We start from the raw sequence: 21,883 nt of genomic DNA, 5'->3' as shown, positions 1-21,883 counted from the left end.
TTTTTTTTGCTTTCTCTTTCTTTCTGTGATTTGGCATGTCGATTGCAGAGAGCTTCTGTTTAGTGAGAGGTAGTGAATCCATCTCTTTCCCTACTCTTCCGTCCCATCTCAGGTAGAAGAACTCAGCCAATTTCTGGGATATCCCTTCTTGGGGGATTGGTAGGGCCCAGGCCTTGGCAAACTGTGGGAGGTCCCTTTAAGGGACTCACAGTTTGACATGATAAACATGGGGAATACCAGCATTGCTCTGAAAAGACAGAGCACCTGAATTATTGTAATAGGTTTTTTCCAAACGGGAAATTCTTTGTGACAGTTTCCTGAGGGGTAGATTACAGAGCTCTCAAACTGTTTTAAGACTAGACATGTGGAAATTGGAAAAGTCCTAAATTCACTCAGAATGAAAGGACTTTCATTTTCAGTACAAAGCCTTGAAGAGTCCCACATCTGGCCCAAAAAGAGAACCTTGAGTTATTGCAAATTTTTTTTCTTATTTGTTTCATTTTCTGAGTGTGCACTTAAGTAAAGAGTTTAAAGAGGAAAAGCTTTAAAAGCAGCTCTCCCGGCTAGCAGGCCCTTAACTTTCAGAGGGTGATAAGGAGGAAGACTTTGCTAGTAAGTGCTTCTGTGTATTTTAGTGTCTGTTTCATTCTATAGTTTGTGTGTCTTGGCAAGAATTTAGAATTAACCTTTCCCTGGCTTTATACATAGAGGTTAGGGTTTTAGAGTTCCATGTGTCTATATTCTAGTTTCTAAGTAATGATATTCAACAACAGTGTTCCTAAAACTGCAAATGACTCAATCAATAAATTATTTTACCCCCAATTTAGCACCTTATTAAAAGAATTAAGATTACATATTAAACAATCCTACCAGTATAATTATTTCTTTGACTGGGCAGTGTTCCCTAATGGATTATACCTGCAATTCCTTAAAGGACTTTCTTCTTTTCATCCTCCTCCCTCTTCTCCTTCTCCTTTCACTGTAGCAAGAGATCTGATCTCCTTTGAAACTAGGAGACCAACCACAATTGTCTTTCCTCTCCAAGAAAGACCTATATCTGATATAACCTGGCCAGGCTATCAACTTTCTGGTCCCTCTGATTTTTCCACAGGAAAGAAAGACAATCCTAAATTCAAGGGCCAGGTGGCTAATTTCACTTGGGGAAGTCTCAAAGATTTAGAAGAAACTGTCCTCTTTCCTAGGGAAAGAACAACTGCCAGAAATAGAAGCAGCAAATAAATAACCTTCAGCCATTCTGACAATGACACTAGATTACAACAAATAGCTTCAGCTCCGTTTTGAGCCACCTCAGGAAACCATGAGCCACATAAATGAATGAGGAAGGAAGCAAAGAGTGGGCCTTAAGCCAAAAGACTCCTGGCTTTTACTCAAAAAGCTCTGATTTCCTCTCAAACATCCAGAAACCAGGAGTTGCTAATATGTTTTTATTGTAACAGGAAAGGCCACCTTGTCAGAGATGGTGTAATTAAGAAGCAGAACTTTTCAAAAGAAAAATTGGTTTTAGAAAGATCATACCATCATCTTAAATGGTTTTAAGATTGCTTTTATTAAAAGTGTAGTTTGATGTGTATCTGTCTTATTATACTGCATCTTTGATTTTTGTGTATTTTTTGTCAGTATGTGTCTTATCATGTTTTATTTTGTATAACTTAGGAAAAGGATTTAAGTAGTCTACGTGTACTTGTAGCTTGGATCAATCTTTTTTTTTTTTCCTGTAGTCTAAACAGTGAAAAGAAAAACATGGGGCAGCTAGGTGGTGCAGTGAGTAGAGCACTGGCCCTGGAGTCAGGAGCGCTTGAGTTCAAATCTGGCCTCAGACACTTGACATGCTTACTAGCTGTGTGACCTTGGGCAAGTCACTTAACCCTAATTGCCTTGCCTTCCCCCCTCCAAAAAAAAAAAAAGAAAAACACTACATTAATTATTGAAGATGAGGATTTCTCTCTACCCTTCTTACTCTCGTCAAGTTGGGAAGACAGACAAGAGATAACCCTGAAGAGAGAGAAGCTACTCCCTAGCCTTCAGGAATTTGTGGCCTTATAAACTAATTGGAAACACTAAATTATTGACTGAGCTATGGTTTTCCAATTTATACTTTAAATATTTTTGCCAAAGCTTCTAGAAAGATAGTTTCTCTTCTTTTGGCATTCCTGACCCTGGCCAGATTAAGGATTGCAGAGAGGAAGACAATTATAAAGGGAATCTTTATTCCTAGGATGTGGAAATATATGCTTTTAAAAGCACCACTTGCCTGAAAAAGTTGTAACATCTAAAGAGGGAAATGAAAATTGAAGCAGAAAGCCATAAGGTTTTTCCTGTCAGCTCACAACTCTCATAGCAGATTAAGATCAAAGCATTACCTCTCACCTTTTCCTACATGAAAGGATTTATAGTTGGGGGTATAAGTTGAAGACCCTCCATTTCCCATAAAGATCACACAGGGAAGGTAAACTGTACCTATTTGAAATTTGTCTGAAGGCAGTGAGTGTGTACTTGAAAATGTGTCTAGAAGCACCAAAGATGCTGGTACATATTAAATTTGTGCTGCATTATAAAGGGAAAGTTCAGTAGACAGTTCAATAGTTCTATAGGCAGTTGGATTTTTGGTAAGGTATGTGTGAAGGGTTCTAATTCAGGCTAGTGTGTCGGTTTCAGTAAATACATAACTATGTATGTTTTGTTGATAATAATAATTTATTATTTTGGAGTTTCTGCCCTTTGTATCTCTCATTATTACAGTATTGTTATTTCTTTAACCATATTATATATCAGAGTGTGAGATTGTGGCATGTCTTTTTATTAACTATGATTAAAACCTTACACGTCATTTAAATCAAAGTGGACAATAAAGTGAAATATTAGAATGGGAATTAGATTGAGATGGACCAAAGGGAAGTCGTGAAGGTAAAGAGATGAGAGGCCAAAGTGACTTTAGGTTAGCGGGGTGTGAATGAGTAGGAAGAAGCTAAAGAAAATCAAATAGGGAGTTTGAAGGCAAATAGTCTTTTGAGAAAAAAAATTTAATTCTATTCCATAAGAAATTTTACTGATTAGAGGCTGTTTGAAGCTATAATATAAGCTCTCCACTATGAACTTCTAAACTGTAGCTTACATGTTTTGAAATATGTCTGTTCTTGCTTTAATTGTTTAATAATTGTTATTATTTCCTTAATTGAATGTAGTTACTCTGGAGAAAGTAAAAATAGAGACTAGACTATTGTAATGTTAATGGGGAATAAGATCTTCCTGGCTCATCAATAGGCCTCATGTGGAGCCCATTAAGGAAGCTTGCTTGCTTGTAGGAAGGTTTACACATCTTTTGCTAATTTATAATTAGGTACTGAGCCTAAAGAATATATACTCTGAGAGGTGAGCTTTTGCTTTGGGGGCTTGCTTATGAGAAAGATGTTGTGATTCTCTCTGAGTGGCTGTATGTTCAGAACTCCCCAATTCTTCAGAGGTAAAGGCTTTCTTGATTCAGTGGTGGATGTAAAGCTTTGATTCAGGTAGTAGAACCCTGTCTGTTGGTCTTTATTTCTCTTCTCTGTATTTTTTTCTGTTTAATTAAAGAAGATCATTGACCCCTTTCAAGTTGCTTTCCTTGCAAAGCAGATAAAAGAATCTGCAGTAGCAGCCATCCTGGGTGTGCCAGTGTGGTTGCTGTTACAACTATGGAATGTGAAAGCAGGTTGGAAAGTAGAAGATAAAATCAAAGAAATATTTTTGCTGCATTTAGGACATTTTTATTTTCTAAGAAGTTCATTTATGTCAGATAGCATTTGAAAGTAAGATTTAGTTTGAAAGAGTGCTTTGTGTATCTTTTAAGGGATCTTGTTTTGCTTAAGGCTGTTGCGATCATCATCTAAATATAAAGATTATTTACATGGTGACTTTTGATATAACCATTGTTATTTTTTTCTCTAATCAAATATAAATGTGGTTGTTCCATATTGGATTATTCTGTATAATTTTACATCAGAAAGCAAGTCATCAAGTTGGGTACTCTGCCTCAGATTCCAGTTTGGGATAAGTTTGAGTACATTGTATTAATTATATTTCTGAATTTTTCTTCATTGTGAAATTCCATTTATATTCTTCTTCTCATAATCATTACTTTTAAGAAATCATTGTTAGAATTTAGGCATAATTTTCTCTGAAATGCCATTTGAAATGCTGTCTTTCTTTTACTCTGACTACCATTGAATTTTTGTTAGTGACTGTTATATGAATGAGGCTAAATGTTTTAAAGAATTATTAATTACTTACTTTGAGTCAACTATCATATACCTATATAATGTTATTATTCATAATCTCAAATAGAAGGAATAATTGACATGTTATCTTTAACATGTAGAGAAATAATATTTGTGAAATTTTGCTATATAGGGAAAAATATCTTGGAACTAGGATTTAACACTGTTCTGATTTTGATTTCAGGCATGGTTGTCTGGCTCCAATTAGTCTACTCTTCAAGGAACTGTCATGCTCTAGGTGCACTCGAAGACGGTACTCACCTCTGTTCCATCATTGTTTGCCCCAAGGATGGCTAATTAAACAATGACAGGTAAGGTTTCCCATGAGAAGAGCAACCTAAAACATGCACAGTCACACAGAGGCCTCGGAACAATAGAGGATATGACTTTTTGAAATTGAAGGTAAGATCATCTTGACTCAGTTTCCCATCAACCTACTTCCTTTCTTAACAGAAAATGTTCCCACCAAGGTAATTTTAAGCCTGGTTTTGGTTTTTATACCCTAGGAATAATGTGGAACTTAAATTGGTTGCTAACTATCCCTTTTGCCTGGAATCAAATCAGAGCCAAGTGTTTCCCTTGTTATGGCTTCTCCATATCATCATAACTATATCCCTCCTTTCCTTTTCATAGCAAAAAAATTTAGGCTTAGAAAATTGGAAGTGTGTGTGGAAATTAAAGTACTTCAGCTTACAAAATGGAACCACATTCTAAAGATTTAAGACACGCCATTAGTTGTTATTATTGAAACATACAAATTACCTTAATAGAACATGAATATGAAATATCTTCCATGATTTTTCCTTTAGCTTGTAGCTTTATTCATGTATATAATATAAGAATAATATTCTCCTAAAAGGAGTATTGGAGGAAGATGTGTGATACACAGTTTTCAAAATTGGATTAAGGATTTTATATGAAAAATTGCAATGATAGTTGCGAAGAGGGTGAAATTATTTTCCAATTTGAAAAACCTATCTGATAATTTTAAGAGGAAAAAAACCCATTTTCCAATTTAAATCCTTCAAAGCTTCAGGTGAATTGTGCATTCTTAATTTGATGTTTTTCTTATAGCTCTATTAAAAAAAATCAGAACCATAAGGCTTGAGTTAGAGGGTTGTAGTAAGTCTCCTACATGCTCTTGGAATCTGAGAAGTAGATATGGAAAGAGGAGACCCCTTCAGAGTTGCCCTGAAAATGAGACCAATCCCAGACTCAAGGGAAAATGTTCCAGAGACCAGACAACTACCAGAGATATCTGGGACTTAAAATGAAATATGTTCATTAAATGGAGATTGAGATTGAATGGACATCAGTGATTGAGCTATTGAATATTGTTATTGTATTGCTTTGGCTTTTCTGTTTCATGATATTTGTGTTTGCTGAGTTTATTGACAACCATGATCAAATGGTCTCTTATTATCCCATGATAATGATGATTCATTATATTCACGGTCACTGTGCACTTGTTTCCCAAAGTAAATTATGAGATAATGGGAAAAGTTTGTCACTAATCTGACCTTATTCCTTGTTAAATGAATTATTTCAAGCTTTAGACAGAATATAATAAGAATGAATCCATTGATTCAGATTGTTTTAATGAACTCCATTTGGTACCTTAATCCAGCTTTCTTGCTTCTGTAATTATGCTTTCTGCTGGTATAGATTAAGTTTAAAGAATAGGAGGGAAGGAAGGAAAAGCTCTTAATACGCACATGCATAATTCAGCAAAACAAATTCCTACATTAGCCATATTAAAAACTTACGTCTCAATCTTTATTTTAAGTTCATCACCTCTCTGTTAGGAGGTAGGTGGAATGTTTTACCTTCATTCTTTTGGACTCATGATTATCCTTGCTATGGAAAAGAGAAGCAAAATAAACATTGATTAACTCTGCTTTCTCCATGTTTCTTTCTATCTTGTTAGTCTTGTTGATGGCACCTTTGTTACAGAGTAATTTGAACTCATTATGATGGAAGTATTAGTTTTATTTGTGCAAAGTCAGGCCACTAGACAAAGTATAGTCTGAGCGACCCCCGTATTTTAACCTTGCTCAACCTTTGGGTACTGCGCTCAAGCCAGACTGTAGGTCCTGATTTCAAATCAAGCACTCTGTCCAACAGTTCCATGTTGTAATAAAGTTCATCATTTTCATGAGTACATTTGCCACCCCAACTATAATGTCACTTATTTGGTGTGAAATCTATCTTATAGTCCCCCAGATTCACTGTAACATTGTGACTAGTTATAAGGGTCTTGGTGGTTTCCCCATAGGACCATCTGACCAATGATCCTGGGATTTAGACCTTGGAGCTTTTCTAGTCTAATCCCCTCATTTTACATGTGAGAAAATTGTTTCTTGCAGAAGTGACATAACATGTCCAAGGTCAAACACTAAGTATCGAAATTAGCATTTGAGCTTGGGTGTCCTGACTCCAAGTGTGGTATTTTCCCCACTATGACATGTTGCCACATTTGGTAGGATCTGTCAGAAGGACATAGACCTGGATCATGTGCTGCCCCTGAGACATCTCATACAGCAGCATGGAGAGCCTTGGGCTGTCACTAGGGTCATAGTCTCACATATACACACTGCCTGGCTGCCACGCTATTGCTACCACCTTCACTCGAACCTTGAGCTCTAAGTATGCTCATACCCCTTGAGTGATCTTTTCTCCAATGAAAACAAGAAGTTTGTAATTTTTCTTTCATATGTATGTTATCTCATTGAGACAATTGCATCATTATTTCCAAATGTTGGTAATGTTCTGCAGGGTAGGTTCTGGGACCTACCTATGCTTGCATATACACAGCCCTGGTGTACCAGCATATACTCTTGTTCTACTACACCTACTACTACTACTACTTCTATACTGCTATTACTGCTCCTACTCCTACTCCCACCCCTTCCTACCTCCTTCTCTTTCACCCTCTCTTTCTCTGTTTTTCTCTCTCCCTTATTCAAAATCACCTACTTCGGAGCTCCAAACCCCAGGCATACATTCTTTCTTCTGTGCATAGGCTCATTCTCTTCTACCTTAGATTCTAACAATTTGTTCCATCTGATTCATTCTAGACTCTACGAATTCATTTTTTTTCCTGATTCCACACTACTCAGGAACCAACTCAATGAACCAACTTCATAAGCCCAGGGTCTAATAGTTTACCTCCATATTTCCTCTAAAACCAATATAAGAATTTATATCTCCAGGGGATTGCTAGCAGTTTTTGGTAGCAATGTGGCTACAAAGCATAATACCTGGCACATAATAAGCACTTCATACATGCTTATTGACTGACTGACACAGCTGAAACCCACCCCTCACCTCATGCTCCTTTTGCTTCTATCAAGTGGCATAACTACTATTACCCATGGGGCTTTCCTGAGTAGACTAGATACCTTTGATTGAAAATGGAGCAATCTGAAACATTTAAGTCAACCTCTTAGTCTAAAATGGGGTAGTGGATAGAGTGCCTGGCTTGGAGTCAAAAAGAGCCAGGAGTTCAAATCCAGCCTCCAGATACTTACTAGCTGTGTGACCCTGGGCAAGTTATTTAACCCTTTTTGCCTTGGCTTCCTCATCTGCAAAATGAGCTGGAGCAGGAAATGGCAAACCACTCTAATATCTTTGCCAAGAAAACCCCAAATGGGGTCACAAAGACTCAGATGCTACTGAAAAGACTGAACAATTTAGTTTAAAATATTATTTTCATGAATGACTGGGATGTAGGGTGAAAAATCAGCCAGCTTCAGAGGTAAGGCTCACAGACTGTGGTAGGTTTCACTATATACAAGGAAGTGTTACTTTAGAGGAAGTATTTATTATTTATCCTTTATTAATATTGTTTGAAAAGCAGCTAGGTGGTTCAGTGGATACAGCACAAGGCCTGGAGTCAGGATGACCCATCTTCTTGAGTTCAAATCTGGCCTCAGACACTTACTAGTTGTGTGACCCCAGGTAAGTCACTTAACACTGTTTACCTCAGTTTCTTTATCTGAAAAATAAGCTGGAGAAGGAAATGGCACATCACTCCAGTATCTTTGCTAAGAAAATCCCAACTTGGGTCTCAAAACATTGGACACAACTGAAAAATGAATTCACACACACACACACACACACACACACACACACACACACACACACACTATTGTTTGAACCTATCTTGATGTGGCTAGAAATTGGCTGACTTCAGAGGGAAGCTAAATAGCCGCAGGGAATGCTTGAATCCCACCCAGGTATTGGGTCCACCCAATCAATGCTTGTGTTTTGGGTTCCCCAAATTTGAATGTTCATGCTTACTGATATGCATCTCTTTTTGTTTCATTTTTATTTATTTTCTTCTTAATTTGTGGAACAAAATGAGCATTTCTATGACAAAGTATAATTTTTAAAAGATGATGGCACATGAAATTGCAAATCTATTCTGTGACTTGCTATTCCTTTAAAATATATAATAGTTATCATGTAAATTTCCTTTTATCCTTCCCTCCCTCCCCTCACCCATCCTAGAGATGGCTCTCTGTGGACACAAATTTGTATAAATACATAAAATCATTCTATGCATACTTCTATTTATTATTTCTTTCTCTGAACACATATAGCATCTTTCCTCTAATGTCATTTGTAGTGAATTTGGGTATTTTTAATAGTCAAAATGACTTATTGACTCAAAGCTGTTCTTACAATGATATTGCTGTTACTGTATACAACCTTCTCTTGGTTCTGCTCGTTTTGCCCTTTGTTGTTTCATGCAAGTCCATCCGTGTTTCTCTAAGATCATCGAGGTCATTATTTCTTATAGCACTGTAGTATTCCATCACAAACGTACACCACAACTTGTTCAGCTATTCCCCAACTGACTGGCATCCCCATAATTTTTAGTTCTTTGCCACCACGAGGAAAGCTGCTATAAATGTTTTAGAACATATAGGTTCTTTTCCTTTTTCCCTTAACCATCTTGGGAAATAGATCTAGTAGTGATATTGCTGGGCCAGAGGGTACAGGCAATTTAATAACTGTTTGGGCACAATTCCAGATTGCTCTCTAAAATGCTCTCCAAAAGTCTTCTCTTAGATCTCCTCTTCTGTCAAATGGCCAAAAAAAAATTCTTTCTAAAGCTATTTCAGATTTAGGAGTTTATTCTCATGACTAACATTACAATGGGGAGGGGGGATGTGACCATTTTATTGCTGTTTTAATTTTATGTTTATTTGAAGGTGCTCATCGTCCAGTTACCGCTATAGGGTGTTGGACCCTTTCTAACTTATGGAGCTACGCTTTAAGTGCTGACTTGAGTGCTAGCTGCTCTTTCCCTGTATTGTATAATTCTTTTCAAACTGTTTCTGTGAAGAATAGCTACCAGACCATTGTACTTCTGTGGAGGTATCACCTTTTACTAGCATAACCTTTGCTGCCACTTATCTGATTCTACTGGGAATGACTTCTGGGCGTCTGTATGTGTCAGTAGTAATCATATAACTTTTTACTTCTCTGAAGTGAATGACTTGATGGTTCTTGAGTCAGAGGTTCAAATCCCCCCCACTCCCCGACACCACGCATTATTTTGGGAAAGTCACAACATCCCTAGACATCAATTTTCTTATCTGTTTAATAAGGGGGTTGGATTAAATGTCTCTTGAAGTCCCTTGAGCCGTATGTATCCAATGGAAGCTCCCTGGATAAATCTAGAGAGGCTGGGCCTAACCACCAGTTTATTTTTTTTCTATAAATCTTTTATTCGTATATCATCTTCATTTCACTATATGTCCCTTCCTTCCCGTCCTCTGCAGAAAGCCATCTCTGATAACAAAGAATTTTTAAAAAGACAAAAAACAAAACAAAAACAGTTCAATAAAACTAACCAATATATGAAAAAGTCTGAAAATACATAATGTTTTATACCCAGAGTCACCAATCTTTAAAAAGAAGCCGAGAAGGTGCTTTCTATCTCTTCTTTAATGACAAGCTTAGTAGCTATAGTAATTATAATTAGACTGCATTCAGTTTTGAATGTTTCGTTGTTATTCTTTTCATTTACATTGTTGTATTCATTGTGTGTGTTGTTATGCTGTTTCTGCTACTTCGCTTGCCTATGTAAAAGTCTCTCTATGCTTCTCTTTAGTCATATATGCATAATTTCTTACAGTATAGTAATATTCTGTCACATTCCTCTACCACAATTTATTAAGTACTTCCCCGACTAATGTCATTCTATTTTTGTTTGCAGTTCTTTGGTGTTACAAAAGTGCTGCTATAGATATTTTGGTGTGCATAGCCATTTTTTTTGGTCATTCATGTCGTTGGCCCAACGTCCAAGTTTTTTCTTTAGCTGCGGAGCTGATGTTGCCCCTGTGCTCATTGTTCTCCTATAGCCAAGGACACTCAGTGATGAACACTGAATTCCAGCAAGATTTACCTCTGGCTTTCTGTTGCTGTGTGGAACACAAAGCCATGCTAGGCTTCAACCCTTTGCAGCCACCATCTTGAAAATGCTATTTCTAGTCAATTTGTTAAGTGGTAGATTTGGGGCGATCTTGAGTTCTTTGAGAATTACTGCTGGCAACCCAGATGAGGGCTCTATATTCAAGCTATATTGTATATTTAAGCTATTCTTTCTGAAGTTCAATAAGAAGAATCCCAATGGGAGCCCTCTAAATATAGACATTTAAATCATACTGTTACAGCCAGGAAGGGGGCTTAGAGCTCATCTAATTCATTCCCTTCCATTTCACACGTGGAAAGACCAAGGTCCAGTCTTTGCCTAAGGTCATACAGGTTGTAGGTGACAGAACTAAGATTAAAGTGTTTGTTCCTAGAACTCTTTCCACCGTTCCATGTTAATGCCCCACATGAACTCTTTGGCCTAGTAAAGACTATTGGATAGATACAAGAGTAACCCATTTATGAAGTTGCATTTAGAGCCAGGGTGCCCATCCAGAGGTCATGATCCAATATTTTCTTTCAAAGCTTTACTTGGTAGATGTCCAACCTAGTTATCACAACCATGCCTCCTCTCCGCTACATCTCACCAGAAATTAGAGCAGAAAGAGGTCACAGGTCCAAAAATTCTTTCATTGTCAACAGCCCATTCCTATCACTCCAATGATCTCTAGGCTTTCAGAAGAAAAGTAACTAACTGATCCTCAAAACGTGGCTGGGGCATCTCTGATTTAAAGTTATCTTACTTGTCTGTGTCACATGTCTTATGTTCCATGTCCCATGAGTATTCCAATGTTTATTTGTAACATTGTGTTACAATACTTAATGATTGTTCCATCAGCATCACCAGGTATTGTTTCATGCATATTAAGCAATACTTTACACTAAATATTTATAGGGCACAGAAAGTCACTATGTTCTCTCATACCTCCTCCAGCAGGTAAAATGGTGACTCATCAAGATGAAAGGACACTCTGTCCATCACTATGATTTGACTAAGCTATGGGGGTTTTCCCCGGGAGAGTTTGGATCCTAATTTCTTATATGCAATAGTATCATTCAAATTAAAAACTTGATTTGGCTCTTTGAAATAGACTTCCAGATGCTGCAACAGGGCTATGATGTCAGATTCTTTGTTGTATTTTTTTTTTAATTCCTGGCATTCGGAAGAGGGTGGCTTTAATTAAAATGATAACTTCAAGAACTCTTCCAGAAGGTTACAGTGGAAGTGTATGTGCCTTAGGGGATAGGGGTGGGGTAATAGATGACCTAATGTATTTGAAGTGCTCGGTAAGTAGTAAATTACTATATACCTGTAAGCTATTATGTTTGTCAACCAATCTGTAAGTACTTGTTAATTGTTGACTATGTAATAAGCAATGTGTTAAGAGCTGAAGATAGCAAAAACCAAACAAAAAAGACTAAAGCAGTACCTAACGTCAAGAAGCTTACAGTCTATGGGGGAGACAGCATGTAATTACTAGGTTCATACTAAGTATATACTGAGGAAATAGGACATGCAAGGAGGAGGAGGGGCAGCAAAGGCCTCTTTCAGAAAGTGGCTGTTGTTTCTTTTCAGTCCTGTCCAATGCATTGTGACCCCATTTGTGGTTTTCTTGGCAAAGATACTGGAGTGGTTTGCCATCCCCTTCTCCAGCTCATTTTACAGATGAAGAAACTGAGGCAAACAGGATTAAATGACTTGCTCACACAGCTAGTAAAGTGTCTGAGGCCAGATGCTGAGGCCAGAAAGATGAGTCTTCCTGACTCCAGGCCCCGCACTCTATCTACAGCTAGCTACCACCTAGCTGCCCTCCCAGAAAGTAGAATTTGAGCTAAATCTTAAAGAAAGTCATGGAAACTAAGAGGCAGAGGTGGGGGGAGGTGGGGGTAGGAGTGGGGGGTCAGAGCATTTTAGACAGTTGGGACAGCCAGTGCAAAAGGCAAGCAGATGGGAGATAGTTATGTTGGAGGAACTGAAACTAGGCCAACGTAGCTAGATCCTAGTGGGAAGTATGGAGAGGAGTAAGGCATAAAAAGATTAGAAAGGTAGGAAGGGGGAAGGTTTAAATGGAAAACAAAGCAGTTTATATTTGATCTTGGAGGTAATAGGGAGCCACCGGATGTCCTTGAGCAAGAAGGTTTTAGAATCAAATCTATACTTTAGAAAAATTGCTTTGCCCATTGAGTGGAGGACAGTTTAGAGTGGGGAAAGACTTGAGATGGAGAGATCAGTTAGAAGGCTATTGACATAGTTCAGGTGAACTAAGAGGAGAATGAAATAGAGTTGTGATTGTATCAGTGGAAATAAGGGGAAAGGAAGGGAGCACATTTAATAAGCACTTGCTGTGTGTTGTGCTAAGTACTTTACAAACATTATCTCATGCAACAACCCTATGAGGTAGGTGCTTTATACTTTACAGTTGAGGAAATTGAGGCAGAGTTTGAGTGACTTGCCTAGAGTCACGTAGCTAGTAAGTGTCTGAGGCCAGATTTGAACTCAGGTCTCTCAGAGTCCAAGCCCAGTGCTCTATCTACTGACAACATTTAGGTGTCCAGGGAAACCTAAGGAAGTATTGATTTATCAAAATCAGTATTTATAGATAGCAAGGGATAAAGGCAGAATTTGAACACAGGTCCTTAGACTGCCAATCCCATGATTTCTCCACTACTCCAGGTGATTACTTATTATAATATAGATATTATAAAGGCAGAAATGACAAGACTTGGCAATAGATTGGATATGTGGAATGAGTAAGAGAGGGAGTTGAAGATGACACTAAGGAGATGAGCCTAGGTGACTAAGAGAATGATGGTGCCCTTGACAGTAATAATAGCGAAGTTCAGAATGTGGAAGGGTTTGGCAAGGGGTGGGGAAAGGTGGTGTGCATAAAGATAATTAGTTCTATTTTAGATGTGTTGATTTAGAGAAGAGGTTCCCCAAACTTATTTGACCTACTGTCCCCTTCTAAAAAAATTATTCCGCACCTCCCTAGAAATCTACTTTCTTTAACCCTTTAATGTTTTTTAAATTTGCATCATTTCAAAAATATATAATTTTTTTTAAATGATGCATCTTAAATTTAATAATTTATTGTAAATTTGTGGGGGCTTTCTTCATTGAAATTTTGATGACTCGATATTGCATCATGTAACTGTATAGTATCGTATTGTAAAGAGGTCCTTACGTGCTCATATTCCAGCCAATGCATGCTGGACTTCCTGACAATAAGCATCGCGCTCGCCAGCCAACTTTTGCTTATTAAGACCTGTTGGTGGACTTGACCACTGATTGGTTATAACTTGCATCTTGTATGTTTATTTGGAAAATAATGTAATCACCATGACTATTATACAACAGATGACACATATACAACCTTTTTTTTTCAAAATTTTCTTCTCTTTCTTTATGTTTCCACCACCCCTCTTATTTTTATTCAACACCCCCAATTGTACCCAAAGCTACTACTGCTCTGCCTGGATCATTCCAGCCCCCCCCAGGGGGTGGTATTGCCCACTTTGGGAACCTATGAATTTCAAATCCAGTTTGAGATGTCTAAGAGGCCATTAGAGGTGTGTGACTGTAGTTCAAGAGAGAGGCTAGGAATGGGATATCTATATGGTCTATATTTATATTCACATGTATATATACATATCTAAATCTAAGTCATCTGTGTCTATATCTACATCCATATCTATATCTGATAATTAAGCTCATAAGAGTTGAGATCACCAAGATAATATTCAATGAAAAGAGCCCAAGTACAGAGTCTTGGGAGACATCATGATTAATGAAAGGGACATGAGTAAAGAATCAATAAAGGAGATTAATACATGTATGGTATATGTGTGAAAAATTGTATTTTCTTCTAAAGTGAACACAAGCTTCCAAGAAACCATTATTTAATTACCTTCTTGAAACTTCATTATTAGAGAGAAATAAGGACTTAAAACATGATTGATCACTTCTATTCTCTGCCACTAGGATCACAGGATTTAAAGAGACTTTAAAGGTCATAAGATCTTAGATCTAAAGCTGGAGGAGACTTCAAAGGCCTTCTAGTAACTCTCTCATTTATACACAAGGAATCTGAGGCCCAGGGAGTTTGTAACTTGTCCAAGTCAGCACTTAAACACAGCAAGGGGCAAAGTCAGAATTTGAACCCAGGTCCTTGGACTCTCATTCCCATGCCCTGCCTACTACACTAAGTTTACCTCTCAGTTTTAAATGTTACTGTTTCAAACATATACTAGCATATTTAACAATAGGCTCTCCAAAAAGAAAAAAAAGTATATAGCCCACACTTTTAAATTTAATCTGCATTATTATCATTTTCTCCATCACTTTTCAAAATCTGGGCAACCAACAAAACAATAAATCAAGCTCTGATTTGTGGCATTTGCTAATTTCCAAAGGGTAAATGCTCACACTGAAAATTTATCAATCAGCTCAGAACCAGTTTGAACTGGCTGCAGCACATCCCTGCAAACAGTATCTCTCTCTGGAAGTTATAATCTCCATTCCATGATGACACAATTGAATTCCAACATTTATTAAGCTAAAATTTTCCCCTTTTTACAGAGGCTTTTAAAAATCATACCAGTTTTTCTAACTTGGCCCAAAAGAAAGAAAGGAAGGAATAAGGAGGAAAGAAAGGAGGAAAGGAAGAAAGGGGGAAAGGAGGAAAGGAAAGGAGAAAGAGAAAAAGAAAAGTAAAACAGTATTTTGAAGGCTACCTTGCGTTTTGAGTATTTGGGATGTTCAAGGAAGCTAGCACCTCTGTTGTGAGGGCTTGCTGAGCCCTTTTGGGGGCTGCTTAATCCAACTTTGGTGTCCACCCAGCATTCAACTCTCACCTGTGGCTCCAAGAAGTTATAGCATGTTCAGCAGCCACACTCTTGTAAACTGTCTCTGCAGACAGGCTAAATCAGGTTGAGGGTAACCAACAGGCCTCAAACCCATTGGTGAGTTGGGGGATGTCTACCTCAAGTATGTGAAGACTTCTGGTGGAATGGGCAGATGAGAACAATTTGCTCTATCGGCCATGAAGGTGGCTGAAGCAGGAGCTGTGGAGGGCTTAGAGCTTGGTCAGATATCAAAGGTGCCAAGGTCATCCATCTGCTGCATCCTGGACCATAACCAGTTGTCTTGACTTTTGTCTTATCAGTGGACTTTGATGATTCTGGAAGAGAGAGTGAGGCTGACAGCATTGTGCAACTCTGCCTCACTTAAATCCAATTCAGATACAAGTCAAGACATCGTTCATTATCCACTATTTGTGATATCATTGGTCCTTTTCGAAAGCAAATGATGAACAACAAAAATACTATTTGGGTTTATCCAGTGTGATAACTTCAGTAAGCTTCTTAACACATTGACTGACATTAGAGTTGTGGTCTATTTTACCTTTTTTGTGACACATCTTTGTGTTGGTAACCAAAAATGGGCTCCTTAGCACTTAGTCAACAAGTGCCCTTGACTAGTTTGGCTTTTTCCTCTGAACTGAATGCTGTTTGTATGTTGGATTGGAGTAAGCTTGTCGGCCCCTTCACTTTGCTTCCCTTGCTTAAGCTGATCGAAAGAACCTGTGCTTTCCCGGTCAACCCCTTCACCTTGCTTAAGCAGATCGAAAGAACCTGTGCTTTCCCTGGCGTACCTTACACCCCCGCAGAAGCCGGATGGTTAAAAACAGTTTCTGTTAGAGCCAGAGGCTGCTACAGCTACAGCCACAGCCGAAGCTGAAGCAGGAGCTGCCGGTAGCAGAGCTGACCTACGGGAGGAAGCTGAACAAGGACTTGAGGCCAGTGGGTAATCTTTTTACCATAGAGGGTAAGCATGTAAATGATTTTGCTTTACACCATCATGCTTCTCTGTGGCCTCCTGGTTACTCTTGTGAGGCGTACTTATTGGGCCTGCAAGCTTTTGATCAATATATCAAAATGGGGATGCTGGTTCATGGGTTGGTTACTGTGGAGCCTAAATATATGCTTTGATTCTTCTGCCTCTTATCTTGAGAATTTCTTATATCCGGCGGTTCCGAACCTTTCAGACATATATGTGATCCTCTTTCAAATTATAAACTCTGCCCTCCTAATACAGTCATTTGGCTGATAAGACTTCCTCCACCACCACCACATAGTTAAATCTATTCTCATTTCTATGCAGGGCCTGGATTCCAGACCAACCACTGGTATGTTATAAAATAGCTTATATTAGATTTTAGGATTATGACTCAATAGTGAATCATCTTCGGGGACAAACCTTAGACGTATGTCAATTCCTAGTTAAACAATAGGGAAACGATGCAGTCTATCCCAGCAGAAAGCCAAGACTCTATGTTACTCTGTCTTAAATGCACACACACACACACACACACACACCCCTTTTATATAAACAGCTTCTTTTCCTACAGGGAAATACCATTTATATGTAAATAACAATTAATTTTAGTGCAGGATTTACAGCAGGTATTATGCTGGGCAGGAGGTTTAGATCCTAATGTCTTTCCCAGCTGTTAATTTCTCCTTTCAAAGAGCTTTCTGCTTTGCATAGATATGTTCCCTTGAAGAAAAGTAAACTGAATCAAGAGTCAAACGGATTGGGAATATCTAAGCACTTTGGAAATGCATTCATATGGTATTCTAGTAGGGAAATTGGCTGTTGAGGAGAGTATACCTTGGCAAAGGACAGTTCTGGGACAATCAAGATTCCCATGGTATTTTAAAGGAAGTAAGCACCTGGAAACTTTTCTAGATGTTATCGAGATGGATTGGGTGCAATATGGGATGATGGCTGGTTCCTGTCAAAGTTCAATTAGCTCTGCCCAAATCAGATTATACTTATACCTTTCTTACTCCTTCTGTCTTCTAACTCTCATTCATTGAGAATGGCTCTCTCCCACCCTTTCCAGGGTTAACTATGTACTGTCTCTCATAGCCCCCCTGAAAATTCCTTGGTCATGGTGGAGGTATTGGAATACTCCTTGCTCCCCCTGCCACTTCTAAGCCAGGCTACCCTATACCATTTCACTAAGTACCGCTATTTCTTTGAGGTTCACACTATCCAAATTTATCTCCCAATCCAAATCCTGATGACTATTATTTGTAGACTCCATAGGACATTCTCCTTTCCTCAATGAGTTCTGTGCCTGACTTATAGTCTTTCTCTCCTCCCAAAATCTGTCAGATGCCCTAACCTCTCAGTTCCTTGATTCTACTACCTATTCCCCCACCTCAGCTACATAGAGACAGTCATATTCTTGACTTTGTCATCATTCACAAAGTGTTCTGCTTCCATATTGATGAACTCCAAAATTCCTTTATCTAATCATAATCTTTCATCATTTTATCTTTTCCCTATCACTTATAACCCATACCCCTCTTCTTCATTCTTGTCATCATCTCCAATCCCTCCAACTCTATCACCCCTGCACATGTTTTCTTCCCTTCCCTATCTCAACTGCTTGGTGAATCAGTTAAACTCTATTATAACCTTTATACTTAAACTCATTGCCCCCATGTTGTATGCTGATTATGTCTTGCCAAGTCCTAACTTTGGATTGCTCCCACCATCCACCTCCTTCACTCCTACTCATGTACTGCTGAATGGAGCTGGAGATCAAGAAACTATTCTGATTGGATCTAGCACAAACATATTACATAATCTCAACTGGGCCCTCATTGGACCAAGGCACACTCATTTTAATTTGCTAATCAGTTTCCCTAATCACTTTGCTGTCCTACTCTGCATAGCAACTAATCCAAACCTACTCTGTCCTAAAACCTGTCTGTAAAGCCTTTTCTCCTTGCCTAGGCAAAGCCTTCTACCTGTGCCCTTGATCCTTCCCCTTCCTGGCTTCTCCCTAATATTGTTCCCCCTACCATCCTCACTCTCTTATCTTCATTATTTCTAGATCTACAGGCTACTTCTCTGCTTCCTACCAACATCTCTATGTTTTCTTCATTCTTAAAAAATTCTCACATGATCTGACCATTAGTTACCATTGATTATTAAAGTTCTCCACAACTCTGTCCTTGGTTCCTTTCTCTTTTGACTATATACTTTCTTTTGACCGTAAACCTGGTGAGATGTATGAGGAGTTCAAGGAGGACTGGCCTCTATGGTGTGAGGGCTTGCCGAGCCCTCTTCAGGGCCGCTCCTTCACCTTTGGTGTCCGCTAGTCACCCAACTCTCACCTATGGCTCCAAGAAGCTGTAGGCTATGCAATGGCCACATCCTAGTAAAATCATCTCAGCAGATGGGCTAAACCAGGTTGAGGGTTTAGGGGGATGTCTACCCCGAGCATGTGAAGACTTCCTCCAGTGGAATGGATGGATGAAAACAGTTTGTTCCAACAATTATAAAGGTGACTGAAGCAGGTGCTATGGAGTGCTTAGAGCTTGGTCAGATATCAAAGACACCAAGGCCATCCGCTGCATCCTGGCCATCACCAGTCATCTTGATATTCATCTTGCCACTGGTTTCCAATGACTCTGGAAGAGAGAGAGTGAAGTTGAAGACTTTGTACAACTCTGCCACCCCTAAACCCAATTTATGTGCAAGTCAAGATATCACCCACTATCTCCTATTAGTGAGGTCATTGGATGAACAACAAGCTTACCCGGTGATCTCACCAACTTCTATAGGTTCAATGATCATCTCTATGTAAATGATTCCCACATATCTCCAACTGCCTCTTAGACATCTCAAACTGTAGATCCCATAGGTATCTCTAAATCATTATGTCTGTGTTTTTTTTGGGGGGGGCAGGGCAATTGGGGTTAAGTGACTTGCCCAAGGTTACACAGCTAGTACACGTGTCAAGTGTCTGAGGCCGGATTTGAACTCAGGTCCTCCTGACTCCAGGGCCAGTGCTCTACTCACTGTGCCATCTAGCTGCCCCCTAAATCATTATGTCTGAAACAGCACTTAATGCAATTCCTCCCAAATGCTACCCCCGTGTGAATCTCAGTATCATCATTGAGGCTTTCTCCAGGTTTGTCTGAGGCATCTAGACCCACAGCCTCTGTGCCATCCTCAACTCTTCCCTCTCATTTATCTCACATAAAACAATGCCAAGCCTTGTCATTTCTACTTTCACAATATCTCTCATATATATTCCCTTATCTACACCCATACATCCTCTTCTCTAATTCATCCTTCACTCAGCTTCCAACTGATTTTTTTTAAAAGCATAGATCTATGTCATCTTCCTTCTCAAGGAATGCTAATGGCTCCTTATTACCCCCAGAATCAAATAGAACTTGCTCTGTTTGGCACTTAGAGCTCTTTACAGCCTTTCCCCTTTTCCCCTTTCCAGTTTTTTCATACCTTACTCTGATCCTCTCTAGGATCCAGCTATGATGGCCTACTTCCAGTTCCTTAAATACAACATTCCTTTTCCCGTCTCACTGACTATGGCTTGCCTAGCTGAGTGTCCCTGAATACTCTGCCCTCTTACCTCTTGTTTCAACAATCCAGCTAGCAGCTTCTGTGGGGGTGTAAGATCCACCCACAGCCAGCACTCGGAAAGCTGCCAACAGCACAGGTTCTTTTGATCTGCTTAACTAAGGAAAGCAAGGTGAAAGGGTTGACAGTTTACTTTAATCCAGCATACAGACAGCATTCACTTAGTTCAGGGGAAAAAGCCAGCTCCCTGAACTTCAGAACAAAATACAAACAAATTACAAATATCAACAGACAGACCCAATACAATTCATAGTTACCAACATCTAGGTTCAGCCCGGGAGCTCAGAACAAGGGCTGGCCCAGAGTCACGTGCCTCCACTGCTGTGGCAAAGAGCTCCAAAGAACAGACAGCCAACCCCTGGTTTTTATATCTTTTTCAGCGTCAGGGGGGAGTCACACATGCGACCTAGAATCATCACAAAGAGGAGACTTAAACCCACGTGGTGTAAAAGCATGCCAGACATGTAAACTAGGCCCTCCCTGGAGTTAGCCCCACCTTGGGCCCCACCTTAGTTGCCAATCCACACCCACTAAGGTTTTACACCTAATAGGGGTTTGGGCCTGGGGCTTAGCACCTAGTAAGGCCCAATGAATGACTCAAAGGGAACAAAAGCCAAACTATTCAAGGGCGCTTGTTGAACTAAGTGCTAAGGAGCCCATTTTGCCTACCAACACACCTCTGCCTCTTAGTTTCCCAAGATTCCTTCAGACAGCTCAAATCCCACCTTCTGTGGGAGGCCATTCTTGATCACATCCCAAGTACGAATGCATTTCTCTTTCTGTTTAATTTAAATTACTCTGTATATATTTTGTACATACCTAGATATTTGCATGTTATCTCTTCCCTTAGAATGTGTGTTCCTTGAGGGCAAAGATTTGCATGTATGTATGTATGTGTGTGTGTGCGTGTATGTATGTGTGTGCGTGTATGTGTGTGTGTGCGTGTATGTGTGTGTGCCTTTCTTTGTACCCACAGCATTTAGCAGAATGTTGAATTTAATGGTGCTTATTGATTGATTTAACTGATTCAATATGGGAGAGCAGAGAAGGGAGAGATTAGACCAAAGAGGATGTAGAAAGAATTCTAATTTCCAATGATTTATTAGCTACCAAAAACTGTTAAGTATGGAAATTTCCTATTCAGAGTAGTTTAATTCTTTAAACATTTAAGTATATAATGGGTCACAATGTTAGGGACAATATAAAGTTCAATGAAACATGGTCCTCATCCTAATGAAACTTACAGTCAAGTATTATCATGGCTCACATTTACATAATTCTGTGAGACTTATAGAGCAATTTATAATATGTTATTTGATTTGGTCCCTACAACACTATGAGATAGAGACTATAAATGTTATTAGCTAATTTTACAAATATGGAAACATACAAAGATAGGTATGTATATATGCACACAGACACATCACTGCATATATTCTTATTCATTTCAGTTACCATCAGGAGGTAAAATGTTAAAGACAGCATTTGTGTTTTTCCATCCAGCCTGTTCAAAGTAGTGCTACCAGGATCTTTTAGATGATCTCTACTAAAACAAAACAAGCAAACAAACAAACCAAAAAAGATGATTTTGCTCTAGCACTAACATCATGTACTTAGGGAGAAATTCTAACTTAGTACAACCATTCAAATCTATAACAAATTGTCTGGAATTGAGATGATATAACAGAGACCCTAAAGA

The sequence above is a fragment of the Trichosurus vulpecula genome, chromosome 8 (genome assembly GCF_011100635.1).
Source record: "Trichosurus vulpecula isolate mTriVul1 chromosome 8, mTriVul1.pri, whole genome shotgun sequence".
NCBI classification, from domain to species: domain Eukaryota; kingdom Metazoa; phylum Chordata; class Mammalia; order Diprotodontia; family Phalangeridae; genus Trichosurus; species Trichosurus vulpecula.
The sequence above is the reverse complement of the archived record's forward strand: the minus strand, read 5'-3'. Positions refer to the sequence as shown.